We start from the raw sequence: 22,371 nt of genomic DNA on the forward strand, positions 1-22,371 counted from the left end.
CATTAGATAAATGATTTCTTACTCGAGATTGTTCGTTTATATAGAGTGACTGAAATCAAAATTTAAAAATTTTTAATAACTATTATGTCTTATATTAAATAACGATATTGACTAAATGATCTAACTTTTTTCTAAAATTTACTAAATGATCTAACTTTTTACTAATTTTTTTTTACATAATGATGGATATGTCTAACAAAATAAAATATTAAAGGCTAATTTGATGATCAAAATTTATTAAAAATTAAATTGTCGGACTAAAAATTTTTTAATAACTTATTTGAGATATTACTAAATAATACATGATCAAATGTTAAGGAAGTAATTATTATTTAGATAGAAAAAAGAAATTCATATATTAAAAAAATTAACAATGTTATTTGTACACCAAAATCAACCACCAATGTATTTGTATATAAGTATATGTGCAGTTTAATTTATTTTCAATGTGTATTTGTATTACAATACGTATTTTATACTAATAATTGACTTTAATGACTAATTTTTGTGTACATGTAGCATTACTCTAAAAAAAATAGAGAAATATTGACAAATCAAAAAGTTAGTTCCAATCTTTTCTAAAAGAAAACAGAAAAACTGACTAGTCACCCCTGCCATGGAGGCATGGATCATCAAATTCGCATTCAAATATACTTGCTTTAATCAAACACTCAGCTATAAAAGGAATAGCTTCAGTCAAAGAGATACACAACCTTCACCCTACTTCAAAGTTTAAACACTAACTGCCAAAATAAAAGACATGATGCCATTTCAAAAGCTTTTATTTTCTTTCTTCATAAACTACTTATGCATGATGAGCATTATTGCCGATATCTATGCATCTATTACTACAATCCAATGCCTAAGCCATCAACAATTCATGTTGCTAAACATGAAGCACAACCTTGTATACAACCCTTCCAAATCAACAAAACTTGTTCACTGGAATCAAAGTGGTGTTGTTGATTGCTGCCAATGGAATGGAGTATCATGCAATAATGGTCATGTCACTGGCCTTGACTTGAGCCAAGAATCTATTTCTGGAGGTCTACACAATTCTTCAAGTCTCTTCAACTTTGAACATCTGCATAGCTTGAATTTGGCTTTCAACAACTTTGCCTCTTTCATACCATCATTGTAAAGCTGAAGAATTTGAGGCATTTGGACTTATCTAATGCTGGATTTTGCGGCCAAATTCCAAAGGGTATCTTCCACATTCAAACTCTGAAGACGCTTGATGTATCAAATAATGAAGATCTTGAGGGATCCTTACCAGAATTCCTACAACTTGGACAACTTGACACATTGATTCTTAGCAACACAAATTTTTCTGGACAGTTAGTAAGTTCTATTTCTAATTGGAAACAGTTGTCAACTTTAGATCTTTCTAACTGTCAATTCAATGGGACACTTCCTGATTCTTTATCTGAACTCACCAATTTGGTCCATCTAGACTTGTCATACAATAGATTCAGTGGTCCTATTCCATCTTTCAATAAGTCCAAGAATCTCCAATATTTGTCTCTTCTTCAAAATGAACTGGCCGGAACAATTCTTTCTACTCAATGGGAAGAACTTTCAAATCTCTGCATAATCAATTTAGGAGATAACTTCTTTAGTGGTAAGATTCCCAAAAGTCTCTTTACAATTCCATCACTACAAGAATTTACTCTATCTGATAATGGTTTTGAGGGTCTCTTGGATGAATTCCAAAATGCAACAGCTTCCACATTAGAGTTGGTTGATTTGAGTATCAACAAATTAGAAGGGCCTATTCCTTTGTCTTTATTTGGTCTTAAAAGACTTAGCCTCCTCAATCTTTCATCAAATAAATTCAATGGAACTATACATCTAGATACAATTCACAAACAACTACCGTATCTAAGTGTATTAGGCCTTTCAAATAATAAACTGTCAGTTGAAATAACTGATGATGATTCTAGCCTTTCATCCTTTCCTAACCTGACAAATGTATTGTTGGCTTCTTGCAATTTAAAGAAATTTCCAAGTTTCTTGAAGAATCAACCAAAGTTATTTGATTTAGACCTATCCAGCAACTTGATTCAAGGGCCAATACCTGAATGGATCTGGAAATTTGATTCCATGGTTGCCCTGAATCTTTCCAACAATCTTCTCACAGATTTGGAAGGCCCTTTGAAAAATCCGAATTCAAGTCTTATGATGATTGATCTTCACTCCAACCAAATTCGCGGGTCAATTCCATATTTCACAAAATATGCTGTACATTTGGACTTGTCAAACAATAAATTCAGCTTTGTCCCACCTCACATTGAAAAGTATCTTTCCTTCATGTTTTTCCTCTCCTTATCAAACAACAGCTTTCAGGGAAAAATTCCTGAATCCTTTTGTAACTGTTCTTCTATTAGAGTGCTTGATCTTTCACATAATAACTTTGATGGCCCCATTCCCAAGTGTTTGATAGCAAGAAATAATACTCTTAGATTACTGAATCTTGCTGGAAATAAACTCTCAGGTCATATATATGACACAATATTCTCAAGTACATGTAATTTAAGGTATCTTGATCTTAATGCAAATCTACTTAGAGGTACCATACCAAAATCACTAGCCAATTGCCGAAAGCTAGAGGTACTAAACTTGGGAAACAATATTTTGAGTGATGAATTTCCTTGCTTCTTGGGCAACATTACGAGCTTGCAAGTACTAGTTTTAAGGTCGAACAGACTGCATGGACCTATTGATTGCAGCCACAACACAAGTCATTGGAAGATGCTTCGTGTTGTTGATCTAGCCTCAAATAAATTCATCGGCATACTACCTGGAAAACTCTTGCAAAGTTGGACAGCTATGATGGATGATGAAAATTACGCAAGGGAAAATGGAGGCTACTTGTTTTTTAACATGTATGATTTTGGTCATTATATTCATTTCAATGATATGTTAGCACTGATCAACATTGCTATTGTCAAAAGATTGGCCAAGATCTTTGCAAATGACCCTCCTTTTATGTTTGATGACATGTTGAATTATGCAACCAAAGGCAATCAATTGCCATATGGAGGAACCTACTTGGATTCAGTTACAGTTGTCAACAAAGGGATGCAAATGAAGTTGGTCAAAATTTTCTCAATCTTCACTTCCTTGGATTTCTCATCCAACCAATTTGAAGGTTCAATACCAGAAGAGCTTATGAGTTTGAAAGCTCTGAATGTACTCAACATGTCACACAATGCTTTCTCTGGCCACATTCCATCATCCTTAGGAAATTTAACTGCGCTTGAGTCTTTAGACCTATCAAATAACACTTTGTTTGGAGAGATTCCAACAGAGATTTCAAGTTTAACTTTTCTTGCAGTGTTGAATCTATCCTTTAATCATTTGGAGGGGGAAATTCCAACAGGAACACAAATTCAATCTTTTGATATCTATTCCTTTGAAGGCAATGAAGGTTTATGTGGACCTCCTCTAACTAATAATTGTGGCGATGATGGAGTTCAAGGGTTGCCACCAGAACCATCAGCATCTTCTGAAACACATAACTCAATTGATTGGAATTTCTTAAGTGCTGAATTGGGATTCACTTTTGGGATTGGTGTTATCATTCTTCCCCTTATCTTCTGGAAGAAATGGAGATTGTGGTATTCGAAGCATGTGGATGATTTGCTTTGGAGGATCATTCCTCATCTTGATTTCGTATATGAACAACGTGGACAACACAAGTACAGAACTCTAAGGTGGATATCTGCATGATTTCATGAATGGTCGGTAATGAGCATATAAATTTTTATGCAGTCTTTTCTCATATCTAGTATTTTAAGATTTTGTATAAACATGAACTTTATCCAATAGTATATAGCTACTAAATAATGAAATCGTTATCTAAGTTTTTAATGAATAGTAACAATCCAAATTCAAATTATTGCAGGGATTGTCTGAGTGGTTTGGGTTCTACTAGATGAAGGTGAAAAGATGAAGAGAAAAAACTAAGAATCATAGCAGAGTAATATAAAAGGAGTGTTTAGAATATACAACACTTGAGGTTCTCTAAGAAATAGTTTTTCCTTATTTATTTGCTGGTGTTCTATTATACACAGTGTTTTCCTTATCATTTGAAAGATGTAGCTAGATTTTATAACTTCTTAGTTCTTATTGTTTATCAGTTTAATGCAGAGTATAGTTTACGAGAATATGTAAGCATAATTGCATGAAATAAATTGTATGAGATTACGTTTACAACTTTGCTTTGTTTAGTTACTATTTTTTAACCGTTGGACAGAGATAAATTATTAAATATTTACTTATAAATATTTAATTTTTTTTTAAAAAAAAGAAAAAGTTCAACACTCAAGGTGGAGCAAAGAAAGACAAAAATAATCATAAAAGACAAATAACTTCTGTCATCTCCGGCATAGCCATCGACCACATGAGTTATTTACTATACCATTCTGTAGCACATGAAAACGATTGATCCACACACTCTACAACTCCTGTTGTCTTGCTCTGAAATATGACATCATTCCGTCGTAGCCAAATAATCCATATTACTGAAAAGAACCCAACTAGCCAAAACTTGCGCTGCTCGCTTCTCATCGGCATAGATCTCCAACTCTCAAAGTGGTCTTTCAAAGTACCAAGAGCAGTCCACTTTTGTCCAAATGCCGATATCCATGCACACCACACATGCCAAGAGAGCTCACACGTAACAAATAAGTGTTGTATATTTTCAACACCTTTTTTACACAACACGCATACATTATCATTCTGTTGTAGGATTCCCAGTCTACTTAGCCAATCCTTTGTGTTGACCCTGTCTACCAATACAAACTAAACGAACAACTCAACCCGCGGTGGGACTGGACCTTTCCAAATTTCCTTCGTGAATGTATAGCTCAGAAGCTCCTCATTCATGGTCTCTTCCTACAAAACCTGCACAAATGTGTTAATAGAATAAACTCCTTCCTTGCCAAATTTTCACACCACTCTATCTTGTACATCTGCTACTAATCGAACAGATTGCAAGACGTGAAGCAGCTGATCCAATGTATCAGTCTCCCATTGGCGGAGTTCCCTCCTCCATTGGAAGTGCCAAACCCACTCTATTCCATCCCAGAACCCACAATCCCCAATTACTGATCCTTTTTGGTTTGAAATAGGGAAGAGTCTCGGAAAGGAGTCTTTCAACTTTCCCACTTGGAACCATGTATCCTCCGAGAACCTGGTTGATCTACCATCTCCTACTTCCATGGCAAAGCCATCAATCATCTTCTGTCTGACATGTTGCTCCTTTATTTGTATTTGACATATGTCTCTCCACGGGCCCCCTCTCCTTGGTAACTCCTGAGTTGACAACAAGTGATTCGGGTTCAAGCTATTACAGGAGCACACAATCTTCTTCCATAGAGGACAGTCCTCCTTTGAGAATCTCCACCACCATTTAAATAGTAAGACAGTATTGTGGACCACTGCATTACCCACCCCCAAGCCTCTGAGCTTCTTTGGTGCTTGGACCACCTCCCACTTCACGAGAGCCATACCAGGTCGTCCATCATCCTTCCCCCAAAAGAACCTCCGCTGCAAGGAAATGATTCTTCGTGCAACTACATTTGGCATCTTATACAAGCTCAGGTAATAGATAGGTAGGCTATTAATCACCGACTTAATGAGCACCAGCTTTCCAGCCTCACTAAGAACCTTCGCTTTCCACAAGCTTAGTTTTTCCTCCACCTTATCTAGAACCAGCTTCCAAGTTTTTACTAACCTTGGGTTTGCTCCTAGGCTAATTCTGAGATACCTCACCGTTAGTGCTGCCTCATGGCATCCTAGTAGTTGACACATTCAGCTTACCCACTCCTGACTGCAGTTCACCGATATCAAATTGGACTTCTCAAAATTAATGCTCAACCCAGACATCATTTCAAAGCACCTCAGAAGTCTCTTATAGTTTCTCACTGTCTCCTCCTCCGGAGGACAGAATAATATAGTGTCATCAGCAAATTGTAAGTGTGACAACTCTATATTATCCCTCCCGACTAAGAGTGGAGATATCCGACCGTTCCTCAATGCCTCCCCGATCATCCGGTTAAGCACATCCACCACCAGAACAAACAAAAACGGCGATAACGGATCCCTTTGCCGTAGGCCCCTCGGCATGTTGAATGGTTTTGATGGTGACCCATCGACCAGGATAGAAATGGATGCCGATGTAACACACTCTCTGACCCATGACCTCCATGTTCTACCGAAACCCAGCTTTTCTAATACAGTATCAACAAAGCACCATTTAACTCTATCATAGGCTTTCTGAAAATCAAATTTGATAATCGCTGATGCCTTCTTTTTCTGTTTTAGCCATTGCACCGTTTCACATGTAATTAAAGCTCTATCATGTATCTTCCTTCCCTTCACAAAGGCACTCTGTGATTCCCCAACTAAGCCTAGCATTACACTCCTCATTCTCCGTGTCAACAATTTAGAGATAACCTTATATACACATCCAACCATGCTGATAGGTTTGAGGTCTTTAATCTCCTTAGCCCCAACAAATTTTGGCGCCAGTGCTACCCATGTGATATTAGAGTCTGCTGGTAGTCTTGCTGTCTCAAAAAAAGCCATCACAACTGTAGTGAATTCTGTTCCTATCTCGTTCCAACACTTTTTTACAAAATTCATGTTATACCCATCACTCCCTGGAGCCTTAGAAGATTCGCAATCCCACACTGCCTCTTTCACCTCCTCTACTAATGGTAACACCTCTAAAGCCTCCGCTTCCTCCCTCTCTAATCGATTAACTAATGCATCTCTAAAGCTCACACTTGGAGAACTTTCCTGTTGGTACAGTCTTTTATAGACGTCCCGAACTGAAACTTTGATTCTTGCTTGATTCCTGACTATCCTTCCATTAATCACCAAAGACTCACATACCACTTTTGCTTCCAGTGCATCTCCTGTCTCACATACCACTTTTCACAGCACTTCACTAGTGCCCTTCTCCTTGCCTCCATTGTACCATCATAGTGTCCACTACTAACCATATCATCCACCTTCGGTATTTTTGCCTCAAACCTCTTTATTCTCTCATTCATATTTCCAAAATGCTGTTTATGCCATATGCGGAGTGGAACTGACAGTGCTTTCATCTTCTCTAGGAATTGTATGTTACCTAATCCCCTCCATTCTTCCTTCACTATTCTCAAGAACCATTCATGTGTGAACCACGAATCCAAGCTTCGGAACGGTCTCGGGCCATCAAATTTCCTGCTATCTTCCATGATCAAAGGAAAGTGATCTGATAAACCTCTTGGGCCTCCCCTCAGGCACGTCTCTGGATATGCATCCAGCCACCCCAAAGAAACTAGACTCCTATCAATACGACTGCACGACTGTTCTCTAAACCAAGTGTACTTACGATCGTTTAGTGCCAGATCAATTAATTCCATGTCATTTATCCATGTTCTGAAATCTTCTGCAGACGCTGATAGACTGGTCGCTCCTTTTCTTTCTTCCAAATGCAGAATTCATTAAAATCCCCAAGTAACAAAAAGGCACCTGATATAGTCCTGCAATATAACTCAGTTCTTTCCACATCAAAATCTTTTCACCTCTCACATGCGATCCATACACTAGGCAATGAAAATTGTCTTTCACCACAACTCCTTCTACACACATCCATCTATCTCCTTTATAGAAATTTACAAATTAAAGACTGTTTCATCCCATATTAATAATAACCCTCCAGATGCCCTAACTGAACTTACAAATTCCCAACTGGCTCTGTCACTTCTCCAGATACGAGCAACATCAAACTTAGTCACCATTTCCTTCTTTGTTTCTATCAACCCCAACATTTCCAATCTAGACTTACTCTTAAAGTTCTTTAGCATACTAAATTTTGCAACACCTCCCAACCCCCTTACGTTCCAAGAACTTAAAATCATTGAAAAAAATTATTGCACACCTGTTTTCGATTTTTGGGCCGGCTTCTTCGGACTTTTACTTTCTGCTTTGCTTGTCGTCGCTTCAGAGCAATTGCTTCATTTTGTTCCTGTAAAATAGTCATAATGTCCTCCTCATCACTGCACTGAGCACCTGACTCTACCGCTAGTTTCCAGGCCTCTTTGTTCTCTGCCATTTCCTCTTCCCAACTTGGTCGTTGTTCCTTTCTATAGAATTTACTACCACCATCCGTTCCAGCCTCCACTCCTGATCCTGAATCGGTATCGTGCACGGTTTTTTCCTCTTGCCCAGTCCCGTTACATTGAAGCCGACCATCCATCAAGATTCCCCCCTCCTCCAGTCTCAATCCTGTGTTGCTTTGGATCTGACTTCCTTCCGCTGCTCTATTTACTATGCCATCATTAGTGTACTTTCCCGCGTCTGCACCAATACTCATCAGTCTCTCCTTTCCCAACTTACATGATTCAATTTGTGTTTGTGCTTGTTCGACAGATTTGTCAATTTCCTGTCCCCACTTCCGTCAATCTATGTCATCCTCGATGGCCTCCACATCAGTACTTCGCGCTCCTACAAGCTTCTCAGCCATCGCCCTCCCTGCATCCTCCTCCAGATGGTGCTGCTGTCCCCGGTCCTCTTCCATCTTGCGTTGAAGTCCACGGCACTCGAACCCAGGCTCCTTGTGCGTCACTTCCACGGTCAGAGGTTGCATCCCGTGCCAGATCAGCAAGGCCCCAGGTTCGCTCGCCTCCGACACTGGCCAACCGCATCCGTCTGCCCGTCTCCTCCTCCTATCGTCTGCCGAACCGCTGCTTGGATGCGCCGTTCGCGCAGCAAGCTGGAGAATAGAGCGCGTCTGCTGCCGGGTCGCATTGGGAGCTGGGTCAGGCCCTACCCGGTTTGAGGGACCAACAGCTACTGCTTTCTAGCGGGCCCGCTCCAACAGCCAAGCCTCATGTCCCATTACTAGCTTATTGGGCCTAGAAGCTACCAACCCATTATCCTTTCTTGTGTTCTCATAAGTTTGGTTTTCATAATAGACTTCATAATTATTTGATACTGTATCCTCCGAGTCAATATCCTTATTAATGTGGAAAGATCCCTAAAAATCCTCTCTCGCTTTTAATGCCTCGTAATTACTATTACTGTTATCATATTAAATTTTCGAATTCATATAACTCCATTCATTCAAATCAGCCTATGAAATTACCGTCCTGCCCTTGTTTTGTTCGTCATTCCTGTATTCGTCTGCCAGCACTGCCGCGATGTCCCAACCAACCACCCTTTGTTCTTCACCATAATTCAATAGACCCCCAATTCCTGCATCTTGCATCTTTTCTCCATTCATCATGTCCCTAGCTTCTGTTTTGTTCTGCCACGTCCGGAAACATTCTTCCCGATACATTTCTCCACCCACTTCTCTTACAAGGACGTCAAACCCACTTGTACCTACTGTAACATGAATCTACTCGTTGATCATGTCGAAGACACAAGTATCAATCAGAACTCTACCCACACTGAATGAGGTACACGATTCTGTCAGTTTATCACATGCCACCATCTCACCCCATTGCTCTCCTATTTTGTGAAAGGTGTCTCTTGACCATGCATGTAGTGGAACTCTGTAACAATCCAACCAAACTCTTCTAGACTCGCTCTTCTCAGTCTCGTCCCACCTCCATATCATATGAAACAATTTTAATAGATCATTCATTCTAAAGGTGTAAGCTTCTTCCGCACTAAGCACTGTATCAAACGTTAACAATGCTTTATACGCTCCTAACTCCCTTACTTGCATCACATGTGGCCATTCCCTATGAATCCTTTGCTGTAGTGTCTTAAAATCAATCGCCAATTTCGTACCTCCTACAATGCTTCTCTGTAGCCAGACGACATTCTCATTTGCTATCGGTACTTCTACCTTCTTTGTCAATCCATTGTTAATTGGATCCTTTCCGGGAGCATTAGATGGTTGCCTAACAACTTTCTCTTCAGCTCCTCTCTCACGCCTTATATGTGAATTTTTCCCTGCAGCATCTTGTTTGTCGAACACTTCCGCTTCTTTGCCCCTCTTATTTTGCCACAGAGCTCCCCTTCTATACTTCGCTTCTCCAACAAAGATTCGTTTACCTCTCATCGTCACCCTGTTCATATGTGCAATGGCCTTCAAAGCTCCTCCTTTTGTCGTATATCGTACAAATGCAAACAAATAGATATGTCCATTTTTATTCTTCCGGGACAAATATATGTCAATGATTCTGCCTGTCCATTTGAACATATTGAATAGTTCTCTTTTTGATATGTCATCCGGCAAATTATCAACGAAGACGGAGAAGGACTCAAGCTCTAATCGTTGATACTCTTCTTTGTTCCAAACCCTAGGATCTTTGTGTTTCCCCACCTCACTCTCTCTCGAACGCTCTGTCGCTCTCGCTCTCTCATCACTCTAGTTATAAATATTTATTTTACATAGAATTTAACAGATATTCTTGGAGAGTTGGCTTAGCAGAAGTGAAAGGTCTTAATCAAAATTTATTTGAACGTAGAATTCGAATGTTGAGTCTCACTTATCTAGTTTGACGGAGAGAGATTGTATTATTATTATCATTGGGTGTAGGTCCATGCTATGAGCAAGATCAAAATTAATTTGATGGCTAACATTTCAGGAAATAATATAGCATATAGTACCTTAAAAATTAATATAAAATCCATTTTAGTAGTTAAACTAGGGATTAACTCGTGTAATGCAAAGCAATTTAAGTTGGTCAAGTAGTCAGTTCACTCGTCTACTTAAGTAAATGTTAGGAGTTTGAATTATACCTTATCCATGCAACAACTTATTGGCCAGTGACAGACCCTTCAATGAAGCTCAGATCTACGACGAATTAATCCTTGATCTCTTGGGTTAGAGGATACCGTGTGCAACAAAAAAAACTCATGTAATACAAGGGTTTGTTATTATTATTATTTTCAATTTCAATAATGATATATAAGATAACCTACCGTATGTCTATTTTTTTAAGAAAAATAAAAAATTTATATATATATGATGGTAATCAGTGGCTAAGAGAACAAGGATTGAATTTTGGCCTCTCTTTTTTTCTTTACTTGTAACCTTGCATTCTGTTGAGAGAATATAGGAGAGACTTTAATTTTGTCTCCTGATATGGTAGGAGCCAAACCAGTGTTACTTGCAAGGATAGTTGTAATGAAATAAAGCTTAGTGAATAAATTAGGAGATATTTTGTTTTTGTCTCCTTTAGTATAGAACCAGAAACAGAGAAGAGAGTAGAGAATGATACACAGATGTATCTTGGTTTGGCTACCCAGTGCAATATAGGCTACATCCAATCTCCATCACAACAATGATGAAATTTTACTATCTTTTCAACAGATTACAATCACCAATTCTTCCTAGGATCTACCCAATTCTATCTGGGATAAGTCTAGATTCTAATCCAACCTGAACTTGACTAGGACTCACCCTAGTTTTCAACTACAAAGTGCTAACCCAACTTACAAGGGAATCCACTCAGGATCATGACACAAAATAAAAACGCTTACAAAGGATTTCTGAAAAAACTTAGGCTTTTTCTCCAAGTCTAGCTCTCTGCCTTTTTCCACTCATTGGCTTTTTCTTACAAACCTCACCATGTTTTTTTACCAATGAAACTCAGACAGTCTAAACTGAGAAAAAGAATTACAAAATGAAAACCATGAAGGAGAAGAACAAGAACAACTCAGGGAGATATGAGAACGGAAACAAGTGCTCTTTCTCTCTTGCATCAATCCTTAGCCGTTCACCCATATTATAGAGGAGTGAAGCTTTCAGGGCTTGAACCATACTTAGCACTTTGTTTGTCTTCTTCTCCAACAATCAGAATCAGCAGCGGTATTCACAAAAGAAAGAGAGAGAGATGACCGAAGCAGTGACATGCAACCATGCCTTTCTCTTTCAACCTTTTTCTTCACGCATCTTGAATCTGATCTGTTCATCTTTGGCCCCAAGTTTATTTCTTGACCATTAATTCATAGCAAAGTGCCATTAACTTCACTTTCTTCATTTTTTCAAAATGGTGCTTGTGACTCAGAAGATTTCTTCAACGTTCCTTGATGAAGCACAAATGAGAAAATCACCTTTTTTTTGTGATCCTCTGTCCAGATGAGATTTTCCCTCTTGTTGTAGATTTTTTCCTTTTCTCTTCTTGCTTGAATTAGGAAACAACCTTTTTGTTTTTGACTGTGCCCTAACTCTAGAAATTTTCTTTTTTTTCTTGCTTCAGAGTGATGTGATGTTAAAGAAAGAGAAGAAAGAGAAGCGAGAATTCACTTTTCGGTGGTGTGGTGTTCGAATGAAATGAAGTTTGAATTACCTAGTTGGAGTCTAAGTAAAGTGTATGGATTTGGGTGTTGGATCACCGAATGGACTTATGATGGATATGAGCTCATTTTCTTTCTTTCCTATATGGTTTAGCAACTTATTAAGGAAGCAAAGTTTGTTTATGTTGAACTCGATAATGGGCCAGTGTGTGTGTGAGAGCTTGAGTACTTGATTCTTGGACCAGTTTTAGTTAAACTAACTTTTTGCACATTAAACAGAATATATCACACAAACAATTTAACATTAATTCAACAATATTTAGTCATTATCTTAATCATAGTTTAATTTACTATACTCAAAAATCTTCCCCTTGATGACGAATATTATTAAATAAATTGAAAGGAAATGAGAGGAGCATAAGGAACTTCCCTTTGATGTTTTCAATGACATGAAACTCCCCCTTTATTTTGATCTTCAAGCTCCCCCTGAATTTTAGTTTTTTATAACTTGGTAACAACAATCTTTTCACAGAAATATTGCCAAACATTCAATGATTATCAAACAGTTTGTATCTTACATTGTCTCTATTTGGAACTGTTACCCTACTGAGAACCCGAAAGAATGATGTTTTCACCCGTTTTGAGAATTGTTTATTTTCAGATGCAAGGTGTGATGCACCTCATTGAGCATGCTGAACTCTCTGTGGAAAGCGAAGACTCCTCTTTATTTTGTACTTAAGATTTTTATTTCTCCCCTTTTGTATATATGCATATGTATATCCCTCTTAGAGGATGGTTCATGGAGAAACAGGTTGTATTTTGTTTACTTCTGAGTTGTATTATACTTTCTAGTCAGCCTTGTCTTCGCAGGTTGAGACTAGTATTGTCATGTATCTCCTTTTGGATTATATATATTGTTTCTGTCATTTCTGTATATCATTGACATTTTCGAGTGTGATTCAACTGTTGTTCTGTTATTTCTTCTTCACGGGCTCCTAGAATATCATATTTCTTATAAATACTATGTATGTTATAAATACTATTTCTTATATATATATATATATATATATATATATTCTTTTAGGTATCGTAATGCCTCACCACCTTTGATTTACGACTATAGCGTAAAGCTCTGTGTGGTAGGGTGTTACATTATAGTATCAGAGCAGTTCGTTTCTGTAGAGCCTGAAAAATGGACTGACTATGCTTCTGAGCATACTCTGGGTTGTGTGTACATGCTATTTAGGATGTCTGCTTAACATATATAGCATAAATGTTAATGAGCATACCTTTGGGAATTCGAAGCACTAGACTTGAGATATTAAGACTGATTACATTGATATTAGTTGTTCGGTGTGGACAAGACCCAAATGACATCTCATGGGCATGAGTGAGGTTATCCAGTTGAATCTTACGGCCGTTCTGGAGATGATATTATGAGGTTAACACAACTAGTTGAAAATGAAAATGGAGGTGGTAATGGACATGGTGTTGGTGATGATATTACGAGTACAATGGTTCCGATGAAAATTAGGAGTTTTTTAGAGTTGGTTAACAATAGTATAGAAAATTAGGAGTTTTTCAGAGTTGGTTAACAAGAGTATAGACTGTGCAAGGAAGAGTGCAGTGGCAGGAAGTGACGGCCGGAAATTCTACAAGAAGGGTTAGAAGGAGTGGTAGTATCCCAAGGTTATTAGCTGAATCCTGTTATGGTGAATTGTAGTAGAAATGAGTGCCAGGAATGGGACTACTCTTAATTGCGCTGCTGAGAATGCTGCCATTAGGACTGGCCAGAAACAAGGAGAATTTGGTTGACGATTGATGAATAATAAGTTCTTAATGACAAACGATCAGAGTGGTACAGCAAAAGCGTAGTGATTTTGATGGCTTTGGGGCGACTATGATGTGAAGGAGGAGTTGTGGGACACAAAGTTAATTCAAGGGTTAGTAAAAGGATTGAGGAACAATACGTTGAGATATAAAAGAGGCGCCCTCACTTGTTTTCTTTTTGGTGATCGAAATTTTGAGGGTAAAATTTTTATTAAGGTGGGTAAGATGTAAAACCCAAAAAAATGATAGATAATTAATTGATAAATTAATTATAAGCAAAGGAGGTTAGGAAATAAAAATTTATATTTTGGAAAAATAAAAAAATTTAGAAAATAAAATTGAGCGCAAAAATATAATTAATTGCGGAAAAATGCACATGGGTGTTAAAATCGATTATACCGGCTTAAGTTTGCCCAATACTATGAGTGAAGAAAAATTGAAAATGTAAAAATGTGAAAATGATAAGGAAAAAAATATTTAGAACGAAAATCCAAACACTTATCTTAAAGGTTTTAACCCAAGGTTAGGCCAAACAAACTAAAAATCGCAAACGGGCCCATATTGACCCAAAGCCCAAGTCCACACTTATAAAACCCCCATTCAACACCAATTTCAGCTACATTCACCCATTGAGAGTGAGGGAGAAGCTGGTGGAGAAGAAAACTATGTATATATATATATTTTCTTTTAGGTGTTGGAATGCCTTACCACCTTTGATTTACGACTATAGCGTAAAACTCTGTGTGGTAGGATGTTACAACTAACAAGAGATGAATGCTAGTGAGTCTAGAACAAATTAAATTGTTTTCTTCTCTATTCATTCTTGCAGCGATATGTTGAAGCTCAGTGGTGCATGTAGGGGTGAGGACGGGTAGCGGGTACCCGATTACCCGTCCGAACCTGAACCGAACCAATTAAATTAGTTCTGAAACTAACGGGTAATCGGGTCCAACCCGAACCAAACCGATGGCTTTTGTTAGTGATTGGTTCGGGTATCGGTTTTGAGGGTGCGGAACCCAAACCAACCCGTGAACCCGATTATATATTAATTAAATAAAAAAATAAAAAAATATATATGACTTTTCCATTAGACAATGATTATTCATTATTAATATGTTTGGATTTTAATGAGTTTAGTTTTTAATGTATTTGGTGTTTAACATGTTTGGATTATTTCTATTGATGTTACATGTTTATTGTACTCGTTGAATTTTTTAAGATAAAAATTTGGTTTTTTTTTTTTTTATGAATTTCAAAGTCATCGGATACCCAATTACCCGAACCGAACCAATCCGTTCTTAATCGGTTTGGTTTGGTTCGAGTATATATACAAAAAAATGCAATTCTAAATCAAACCGAACCAATTATATTTTGATCGGTTCGGTTCTAATTTTACCATAAATCCGAACCAAACCGACCCGTGCTCACCCCTAGGTGCATGACTTCAAATGATTTACAAAGGTGTGCCATTATATTTTATCCTTTTATGAAATTTTATGATTCATGCTTCCATGTTGGAGCTGAAGGGTCTCATGTTTCACAATATAAACTTTGGCCCTATTTATGTAACCCAAAATAATAAACTTGTATCTATATTGTTTTCTTGTTTAGAAACTCAATGCAATGGCTTTTATGTTTTCTTGTCTTAATCAAACCTGTTATACAAAGAAAAAATTCATATATGTTTATAGTTTAGTTCTCACCTTTTACATGTGATATCTATCTCATGCTAGCCGTTTTACTTTGTTTCCAATATTGGCAGGTGGCTTGGACATCTTTGCAGATCTTTTACAACATTTCCCAAATAATACACACTTATGCATCCTTTTACACTTTTATACTTTTTAGATTCTCGTTTTGGAAAGAATCGCTTTCCAAACAGTCCTTCCTTTAATAACTTGACAAAAAGAAAAAAAAAGACTAGTATGGTGCACAAGCATCTAACATTGTCTAGAGAAAAGCCACACCCAAAGGGTGTACAGCTCAACCATCACAGTTTGAATCTATGATGTTGAGTTCACATAAAGGCAACTCAACCATTACTCCAAGGCTTCCCTTCCCTTCCTTAACTTAATTTTACATAATTTTTACTTGAATTGATCACTTGACATGTAATTTCTAATGTATATTGTATATGAAGGTTGAAGCTATTATTATTGGAAACAATGAAGAGGCCATTATGATTACTAATTTAACACCACTAATTTTTCCTGCTTCCCAACCTCCTTATTACATGCATTTACTAGCTGCAATTATTAATTTATATTAACTATTTTGTGATTACAGGCCGCTCAATTGATCCATACATCATAACATACATGGATGAGTATGCAATGCTTCTAAGGCTAAGGTCTGATTATTCAAAGTTGAACAAGTTAGTACATGATTTATTAAATATTGATCCTGCAAGACTAGAAGTTTTTGTAGCTCTATTTGTTTTATGGGAAAGGAAAGATGAGAAAAAAGCATTATCCTTTCGCCAACATTCATATATTCAAGAAACTTCTAAGCCAAGAAACCTTTTTTCCCTTCTCTTTTGTCATGATTTCATATATTCAAGCTCCAAAGCTAGCCATCTAATTATGATTATCCTTTTTCCCTCTTAGTAGGAAGTTTGGAGCACAAAATCTTGAAGCTAATTTTAGGTACAAATTTTCTCAAATAAATTTAGGTCTTGTTTGGTCAGCAATCTTCACTTCTCTAAACACTAAATGAGTGAATATGCAGCATACTGCATCAAGTTTTGATGTATAAATTGCTTCTATATCTGACCTTATCAGAAAGCTTCTTCTGGATTGGAGCAAGCGTGTAGCTATTATATGATATTTATATGTTTTCCTTTTTATTATCTTTCCACCTTGCATCACGAAAAGGAATAATATTGAACACTTTTGCAGCAAAATGTTGATGCAGCTGCGGAAAAGCTAAGGGCTAAAGGAATTGAAGTGTCGGCTTTGGTTTGCCATGTTTCAGATGCACAACAGAGGAAGTTCATGATAAACAAAACCATACAGGTGAGGTTGAAAAGTTTCTTCAGATAATAAACTGTGTTGTATGATCTGTTTTTGCAATCTTGGTGCTTATGAGCAACATGTTCTATTAAGGTCCACCACCATGAATTTATATGTACTATGCTGCTCTGGAAGCTATAGACTAAGAATTACTTTAATCCTTTTACCTAAACTTAAGTCTTTGCAAAAATACTTGAAAGCTATGCTCTAAGAAGTGGTTAGTTAACATGCCTAGTTTGTTACAGAAGTATGGAAAGATAGATGATGTTGTATCCAATGCTGCTGGGAATCCTTCTGTGGAACCCATCTTGCAAACACAAGACTCAGTCCTTGACAAGCTCTGGGAGATAAATGTCAAATCCACTATACTTCTCCTCAAGGTAAATGAAAAAAAAGGGAAGAAACAACAAAAAGTGAAATATATATATATATATATATATATATATATATATATATATAAGAGAAAAAGGTTAATAAAGAAGTGTCAAAGTCCTAAACAATATAGACCATCCAACATTGAGAATTATGATTGAATTGTTAGCTTTACATGCTTGTATTAAGTTGAGATTTTTTGAATTTACATCTTATGGATTATAACTATGTAAATCTTGTAGAATTCAATTTTTGAAATACGTCGTTGCTATTTCTGTAAAACTTGTGGAATTGAGTTTAGATTTGTTGAAATATAATGCTATTTCTGTAGAATTCAACTTTTGATAATAGAAATAAATTATTATTTTGTTGGTAGACACATAAATTATTACAACAATTAATGAATGCTAAATAAGATAAGTTTTGACTGTTTTTTTTTTCTCTATCTAGTATTACCGTTTTAAGATAGATGTGTAATGAAAATTAATTTAGGTCATATGCGTAATTTTAAACTTCATTTAATTTATTAATGCAAATTACCCCGATTGTTTATTTTTTATTTTTCTCCACAATATATTGTAAGATTTGTAAAAAAGAAAATAAAAATACTGTAAACATTAGTAAGAAATTTCTATTTCATTTCTGGTTTATTATTTATTTTTTTACACATTTTTAAATAAAAAGACTCTGGAACAAAAAAATTAATAATTCCCTAAGGTGAAATTTAAGGGCATGACTTTTGATTTTTTGAGTACACAATCAAAGGCTTCCCGTTACAGATACATTTGCAAAAGTTTTGTTAGTTGAATTTTTCATATGTATTTTTTTTCCCTTCCCTCCTCTACATATAAATATGTAATAACCATGAGTACACGGCAAGCTGACAAAAAAACCAAATTAGTTTAAAATTAGTGTACTAATTAATTAATTTTTTATAAGTACAAAGTGATGGTTTATTTTTTTATTATAAAAAAGAATAAAGTGACAAATAATTGTTTTTTAAGAATTTATATTTTGGATTGATTAATTTAAAAAAAAATATTAATAAAGTTTTTGAAGATAGTCCTATAATTAAGATAAAAACTCTTAATTTAAATTAACTTATTTATGTTTATTATGGTAAAAAAATTTATTGATATTTTTTTTAGGAATTAATCTATCCAAAATATAAATTTTTTAAAATTTATTTACCACTTTACTCTATAAAAATGTTATAAAGTATTATGTGATTCTAATTAGGAATGCATAAAATTACTTACTTTTAAATATGTACCAACTAATCAAACTAGATCAGTTCTATGGGTGTGCATGGGTGGGGTGAAACCGGGTTTGATGTGACACAGACCCGACCCGAAATATATACCGGGTCTATTTATTAGATCCGAACCCGGCCCTAGACCTGATGAAACCTATACACTTTCGGGCTACGATTATATCGGGTAAAAACCGGGTGAAAACTGGGCCATTAACATTACATTACCTTGATACCTTCTTATAAGCTAGCATGTGAAAATATCCAAATTTTCAATACTCCAACCATTATTTGACATGGTAAAATTCACTTAGAAAAATATAACAAGAACCAACTCTTCTCTAAAATTAAAGCATAACCATAATTAATACTAATATTGTCTAATAACACCAAATATTTAAATCAATATAAATAACACAATATTATGCATTAGTCTAAAATCTTACGCTTTTTAAACATAAAACATTAACTTATAGTCTTATAATAACTAATAACACAAAATATTAAGGTGTACAATACTTAAATTCCACATAAGAATAGCCATCATCCATCACTAATAACACAAAATATTAATTGTATATAATAACCGGGCCACCGGGCCGACTTCGGGTGACCCAACCCATAGCCTGGACCCGACCCGAAATAATGACCGGGTCTATTTTTGAAACCCTTACCCGGCCCTAGACCCAATGAAATCACACCAAAATAGCTCCTAAAGTGTTTGGGGCCGGGCCGGTTCTTCGAGTCGAGTCGGGCATACACACCCCTAATCAATTCAATCCGGTTAATTAAAAATCGATTACTAGATCAGTCTAATTCAAAATAAAAGTAATTTATAAGTGAATCGGTTAAAAATTAAGAAATTGTAAAAAATTTGGATAATTAATCAAATCAGCATAATTTTTTAATAATTAATTAATTTAAAATAATAAATTATAAAATAATATTAATATATTTTTATACATAAATATATTATTTTAAACTTTTAAATCTCAATTAAACTTTTAAACTTTCAAATTTTTAACTATGCTGTGTCATATGGATTTGCTTTTAAATTTTTTTCACTTCTACATAATATTTTTGCGCGCATCACAGGGAATACCCACAGTTTATTCGAAGAATGATAAACCAGGACTCCACAAGGCAAAATTTAGTTCTTTAATTTTGACAATAACAAAATACGAGTGAGTCATTCAATGTAAGAACAATTTCAAAGACGAGTAAGTCAACTCACAAGCACTAGCTAGTAAATGACAACCAATTATCACAATTGGTGGAAAAAGAAAACCCCACTTATCTCGGAAGAGAAAACAAAGCACACATGTTGACTATTGTTGAAGGAGACCCACTTTAGAGGGAAGACCCAAGTCAAAGTGTTGCTAAATTCTAACTGAAGACTTGGTTCTGTCGAGAAATTGTTGCTAGGCCTGCCTCAGCTTATGATCTCAATAGTTTGTTTCAATGAATATTTAAGCTTCCTTAATTTTTTTTTTCCATTTATTTTTTGGACAGGTTCCTTCAATTATTGTTCTATTCATAATATTGAATTTCAGCTTGCAATTAATTATTAAAGAACAAAGTTTTTAATATGACGAAAATTTTGAGGGTTGATTTTATATTGGATTTATTTATCTTGTGTCTTAAGAACATATATTAAGATTTAAGATTATAAACTGAGAAAATCTTTTATTAAAAATACAAAAAATTTAAGTTTTCAAGATATTTATTTTATGTTTATTAAATAAAAAATTTAAAACTTTTCATTAATAATAAACTTATTATGTGTCGTTAGAACATATGTTAGCTAAATTTTTTTTATATAATGCATGGCACATTTTTTTTTATTAATGGAAGCGATGATTTTATCAGTTGGTATACATTCTCAATTTCTAAGTTATATCAAAAACATAATAATCTATCTATTTGTTTATCTATCTATCTAGCTATTTATAATATATAAAGTTGATAACAACTATTTTTACAATAAATTTAAATCATTTTTTTATTAATGATGTTACATCAACAATTTTAATAATTTAACAAAAGATGAAAATTAACTAATTATTTTTAATAAAAAAAATTAAAAATAAAAAAATCTTATTTATTATTGAATTAAAACATAAAATATTAATTAAATATAATAAATATAGATTAAAATATTATAATAATAATAATTATTATTATAAAAAATTAAATTACAAATATTTAAATTCTATAACTTATACATAATAAGATTTTTATTATTAAATTATTCAGTCCACTTATACATGCTCCATAACATTTTTATTACTATTCGTTTTTTAATCTCTTATATCAATTGTCAAAAATCTTAAAGGGGTGATCAATAATAATCAGAGTGCATTCATAAAAAGGTTGTTGATTAGTGAGAATGTCCTAATAGCACATAAGTACATTCATTTTTTGAAGAATAAAAAATTTGGTGATTGGATTTGGCTTTAAAGCTCGACATGAGCAAAACATATGACAAAGTGGAATGATGCTTCCTATGAAAGGTTATGAGTCAATTGGAGTTTTGTGATTGGTGGATAGGATGGATGAAGTAGTGTGTAACTACTATTTCCTATTATGTTACTGTAGATGGTCAACAACCTAAAAGTTTCTTTAAACCTACAAGAGGTCTCCGACAAGGAGATCCTCTTTCACCCTATCTTTTCATTCTTTGCGCAGAGAGATTCTCCCATTTGCTATAAAGAAGAGAGCAGAATAATGATATTATCGAGCACAGACAGTAGTTGTCCTACTATCAGGCATTTATTTTTTGCAGATAATTCTATATTTTTCGGCAAAGCAAATTAATAGGCATGCCAAAATATAATGTAGGTTTTGAATGACTACAACAGTATAAGTGGACAGGAGGTGAACCTGAATAAATCTATTGTGTTTTTCAGTCGGAATACACCGCAATCAGAGAGAAAAATCCTTGCAACCATTCTTCAAGTCCCAAATGTTGACGCTTAAGACAAATTTCTGAGTTTACCAACACCAATCCAAAAATAAAAAATACAACATTTGCTTATGTCAAAGATAAAGTTACAAAAAAAATTACAGCACTGAAAAAGATCGTTACTATCAGTTACTGGTCGTGAAGTTCTAATTAAATCTGTGGGTATGCCTATCCCGATATACACTTTGGAGTGCTTTAAATTGCCTGAAAATTTCATAGACGAAATTCAGAGACTGCTTATGCAATTTTGTGGGGGCAGACAAGGAAAAAGAAGACTTCACTGGATTAAGTGGGACACACTGTTAGGGGTGGCAAGCGGGCAAGCACGCCCCGCCCACCAGAAGCCCGCCCTTTAGCGGGCTAAGCCCGCCAAATATCCTCTTTTTTTTATTTTTAACCATTAAATAATATAAATAAAGGCATAAAAAAATCTCTTCTGTTTTTTTACTTTTAACTATTATAATTTCTAAAAATATAAACAAATTATAATTTTTATATTCATAAACATTAAAGTCTTTGTAATTATAAATATCTAATAAACATAATTATAAACCAAGTTTTCATCCAAAACATAATTATAAATATTGTTCCCAAAGCAAAATAAATATAATCCAAAACATAATTATAAATATTGTCTCTAAAATAAAATAAATATAATAAAAAATACTCAATTTTCATCATCATTCTCT

General features: G+C 35.0%; 1 pseudogene; it reads left to right on the forward strand.

The window, feature by feature from the left end:
- The first annotated feature begins 760 nt into the window (after positions 1 to 760).
- Positions 761 to 3,732, forward strand: LOC107636933 (receptor-like protein 49; annotated as a pseudogene).
- The last annotated feature ends 18,639 nt before the right edge of the window (positions 3,733 to 22,371 follow it).

This window comes from Arachis ipaensis, chromosome B4 (assembly GCF_059453495.1).
Source record: "Arachis ipaensis isolate K30076 ecotype BB chromosome B4, ASM5945349v1, whole genome shotgun sequence".
Lineage (NCBI taxonomy): Eukaryota > Viridiplantae > Streptophyta > Magnoliopsida > Fabales > Fabaceae > Arachis > Arachis ipaensis.